Genomic DNA, 5264 nt, shown 5'->3' on the forward strand with positions numbered 1-5264 from the left:
GTACTTAAATAAATATTTAATCAGCAATTTAGATAATTTGGTTTTTGCCGGCAAAAACTCCAACCCTGGGATGAACATTTTTAAGTAGAGTGATGTAGTTGCTGACTGATGTAACTTGGATGTTTTTATACTGTTTAGATGTTTTTTTTTTACCTTATTCATCTCTTTTACTCTTGAAAACAAACAAATTATACTTGAAATTTTTTTATTTATTTTTATTATTTATTGGACAAATACAAAAAATTGTTAATGAGTTTATTAAAAATTACAATACTGAGCTGTACAACCAATGGTCAAAACTGGCCCAGAAAGTTTATGACTTGGTTTCTGAACAGTTTTAGTGGTTTACAGATTTTCAGCATTGGAAAAGATAAAAGTAGTGGTATTAGCAAGTTCATTTTTTCCCACAAATATTTTTACTGGTCGTAATTTGCTTATTCTGTTATCACTGCATAACTGAACTTGATTGTAACTTGTGTGAGTTAGTATAACTGTCAACAAAAGGGAGGTTATAACATCTAGTCTGGTAGGCATTTAAATAAGAATATATTGAGAAATAATAATTTGCTATATCACCATTTCTTACTACAAATAGTTAGAAAAATTACATTATTTTTTAGCTTACTATAACTACTTTGTTATAAATGTAGTTAATTACAAAGAGAATTACTATTTTTTTAATACAATGACTGCAAACTACTATTAAAATGTTGTAACTACTTCAGTATTTTAAGAAGACAAACTTTACATGGAAACTTATTTTACACCTATATTCAATTTGGTTTTGAATAATAGATGGGCTTATATTAAACATGAGGAATTCAGAAATATTTCAGCCAAGCAGGGAGAGCCAGCCATCCTTCCAAAAATGTTTAGGGAGAGAGCTAATGCAGCACACTTTTAAAAGTTTAAATAGAGTTTTACGATTAAAAATTTTTATTAATTTGTTCGAGATCACTGGCGTTTACTTTGAATGCAGATAAACTTATCCTCACGTTTGGACATTATTCTAGGTCTCCCTGATAGTTGGTGGCTCTTATTTTGGTCAGTTTCTTTCTTCTTTTGCAAAGTTCTAACAACAGTTTTCAGTTTTTAAGGGCAATTTGTCTACTTGAATAGCCTTCTCCATGAAGTGCAATAACTACTCCTGTTTATACACTTATATCTTGCATTTGATCCATATTTCTCTGTAATAAATTATATTGAAAAATTTTAACTTTGGTTTTTAATATTTCCAAGTTATTCATGCAAATTAAGGCTGTTATATCAATATTTTAAATGTGTTATGTGCATGAAATTAACTTATAATGAACTTTACAAAAGATGAAAAGTAAATTGTTTATAAACTAAAAATTAATGAATTTTTAAAATAAATTACACTTTTTTTAGAATAAGTATTTATGTGCACTTTCGTACTCAACTACAAAATAGATACAAAAGGAAAAAATAATTAACAGTTTTATAAATAATTAATAGCATTTTGTGAAGTTTGTTGATGTTCGTGTTTTATACATTACATGTTTAAGCCAGAAATATATAATTATTTTTTAAAGTTTTGAACAAGTAAGTCTAAACTTTTGACCGGTACTGTAAAACTAATTATTGACTAACCTTATTTTATTATTAACCTTACACTTGAAGTTCTTTGTATATCTGAAATCTAAGTCACTCACAAACATTTCATTTCTGGGAGGATGGCGAATTTTCCATTTGCGTATATAATGCATATCTGTCATTAATAAATTCGTTATCTGAAGAGTTATTAAAATCAGGATGGCTCCTGATTTTTCCAATCCTGAATTCCAATCTTTAAAACTGCTTGGCACAAAATCAAGAGTATCAATTTTATTAGTCAGGTATATCTAGATTATTGGCATGGTATGAACCATGATAGCATGAGCTTCAACAATCCAACTTTGTGCAAAAAGATTCCTACTGTGTACATCAACTTTCCTAAAAAGTATAGGCGCTACTCTACAATAATCACAAAACATTTTTATGAACCTCTTAAGTATGTAAGCAATTTTAGCTGACTCATATTCAGAATTGAGTGGTAGCGCTTTGCGCTCCTGGGTTCGATCCTTGGGCCGGGCAAGGTTGACTCAGCCTTTCATCCCTTCAGTGGGTCGATAAATGAGTACCAAGCATTTGAAGTTTGGTTATAAGTTCTTTCTTNTTCCCCTGCACTCCTGAGCCCAAGGTTAAGAAAAAACTGTAATGGGCACAGTAGGCCTTGGCCCTCTATGGGCTGTCGCGCCACTGAGTTTAGTTTTCATATTAAGAATACTTTTACTACAGAACTGTATCTAGTTGTTAAATCAAGAAGGGAATGGGTAAAGAACTTGTTAAAATTTCAGAATTGCTTATTGTTAAGTAATTCATAACAAAAATATCTTAGGACGAATTATTATTTTTTTGTAGGAAGCTTTGTCATGTTGTAATAAAGGATTGCTGAAAACCCCTCTACTCTTAAAAATATAACTAGTCTTTTAAGAGGGGAATTGGGAGTGACTTGAGGGAGAGAAAAGCATATCATTTACACAGACAAGTATAGGTATTGTTTCCGATGTATTTTTTCATGCTGATTCTAACAAGATAAATCACAAGATGATCAGATCAATAGTTTAGAAGTTAAAAGGTTTTTGTACTTGCACCTATTTGTGCAGATGAAATTGTTATGTAAAAAGAAAGGCATTGTTTCCTATTTTTCCCCCCTCTGAATTGAATAAGACTAAATACGAGTCAATAGATGTAATAGTTAAGAAAATAGTAGAAGTAATAGTTAGAAAAGTATTTTTGAGATGTACTTAAATACACACTTTACATTACTGTTTAGGAACTATCTGAAAATGTAAGTTACTGTTCCTGGTGCAATTTTTTGAGTTGAACTGAATGAAAACAATTCTGGGATGATGACTAACAGTTTAGAAGTTATAAGTGTTTTATACACATGCACTTTTCACATCTTACATTTCTATGCAGACAAGTGAGGTATTGTTTCCTATGTAATTTTAATTGATTAAGACCAAACTTGAGTCGATGAGTGTCAAAATAATAATATATCATAAAAAAGTTGAAATGGTTTTTGAATTGCACTTTTTATGAAAAAAATTCTTATAATTTCAAAAGTGTTATTTCTATTCAGTTTAGTTTCAGGAGTTTCTAATTCAATTCAGTATAAAAACTTTTATTTTAAAATATATCTTGCATGTTCAGATAGCCCTTAGATGGAAGTAAAATTAGTACTCGAGTTATGTTAAAAATAGTACTTTTAATACTTGAAAACGATTACAACTCCTGAAATATTATTTTTATTAATTCCTGNTACGTAGAAAACTTTTATATTACAATTTTTAATACTTGAAAACGATTACAACTCCTGAAATATTATTTTTATTAATTCCTGTAAAGTTTGATTTGATTCAACGTGAAAAAATTCATCATAAAAAATGTCGTTTGTCTAGAAGAAATACAATTCTCCCCATCAAGTGGCTCCTCATTTCCCTCAAAAAGGGAAAGCGTACAGAATAGAGTACAGGAGATTTCAGGTATCATTTCTGCTTTTATTTATTATGCGAAGCCTAATTTCACTGGATTATAAGCTTATTAAATTTTTTCGCACATATTTTTAAATGCTTAGTTTTTTATATTTTTAGAGTAAAAGAAATTTATTTTAAAACATTAAAATAGAAAAAGAATTTATTTATTTAGAACTTTAAATATTGAGTTTTAATAGCAACTGTAGAGTTTTCACCTTTTCATAACAAAAATTAAGAACTATAAAAATATAATTGGTTATCATCAAATATATCTATACCATCAGCATTGATAAAAAAAAGTGTTCTCTTTTAAAAAAAAAATGACTTATGTTGTATTGTGAGAAATTCTGTTTAGCTTAGTTGTGTATTTAAAAAAATGCTAATGCTTTTTAAAACTTCGAAATTGCTTAAAAAGTTAATAATTTTCTGTAATTACAAATTGAAGTACCTATTGCTTTATAGAATTTTTTTTCTTCTAAAAATACCCTTCAAGCTTAAAAAGAATTTTTTTTGCTACTTCCTTTTTTTTTTAAGCATTTGATTTAAGAAAGAGTGAAATGTTTTTTTCTTCTCTTTTTCATTGCAAGATATTCAGAATATTGTTGCCTAATTTTTACTCACACTTTGAAAATTTTTTTTCCATAGCTTGTTTTAAGCTAGTTTCCATCTCCCAGAATGCTCAAGTTTCTGTGCAGGGTCTTATTATAAGTGAAAGGAAGACAAAATGGATGGAATCAACTAGCAATAGTGGAAATAAAGAAATTTTAAAGGCCCTTAATTTTCAAAATTAAAATTAAGGACTATGTGAACCCTGAAACAAACTTCTTATTTTACAATGTGGGAAACCAAATGTTGAGAATAGTCTTTCCAATCCTCCCATTGAGCATATAGTGTTAAACAACTGTTAAATAATAACAAGGACATTTTCTTCAATATTTTAACTATCCAGATAATGAAGAAATGCCAGCATACTTGATTTTTCAAATTCATTTGAAAAAAGATTAGCATATGCAGTTTCAGTGGTTCCTAGTTCAACAGTCCTAGAGTTCCCTTCAAACATATATGAAGAGAATGGTGCTAACTTGGCTTGGTTATTTATAATTATGAACATTATTTCAGAATGCAGCATAGACCATTGTATTCTTTCGGCTAAAGCCATAATTTAAGTAATGCTTACGTTGCCATTAGTAGGCCAAAGAAAAATCAGGACATTTTGTGGAAAGGAATACATATAGTAGACTACTTTGAAAAAGGGTTAACACTAAATTAAAATAAAATTATAATTTACACTACTAATCAAATTTAAGAAAGGCAAATTTTATTGCAAAAGGACTATAAAATGTGCTATTTTTAATTTCAGAATTCAGTTTCCAGTGTAATTTTATAAATGGGGAGACTGAACTTGTTATAATTTGAGATTAATACGTAGAAAACTTTTATATTACAATTGCATTAAAGAAAAATAATAACCAGTATCAATTAGTTAATATTCTCTAATAATATGAATGCAATTTAAAGTTCGTAATCGAATTCAAGGCTATTTTAATCAAATAATTTTTTAATGGATTTCACCAATCTCATATACACTTATCAATAATTGTGAGACTACAGAACTCCATCCTACAAGATTTGCTATTGCATTAGCTGAAAATATAAACCAACCAATAAATAAATCTAAATATATTCAAGCATTCTTATTATTTTAGAATTAAATATCACATAAAG

The sequence above is a fragment of the Parasteatoda tepidariorum genome, chromosome 9, assembly GCF_043381705.1.
Source record: "Parasteatoda tepidariorum isolate YZ-2023 chromosome 9, CAS_Ptep_4.0, whole genome shotgun sequence".
Taxonomy (NCBI): domain Eukaryota; kingdom Metazoa; phylum Arthropoda; class Arachnida; order Araneae; family Theridiidae; genus Parasteatoda; species Parasteatoda tepidariorum.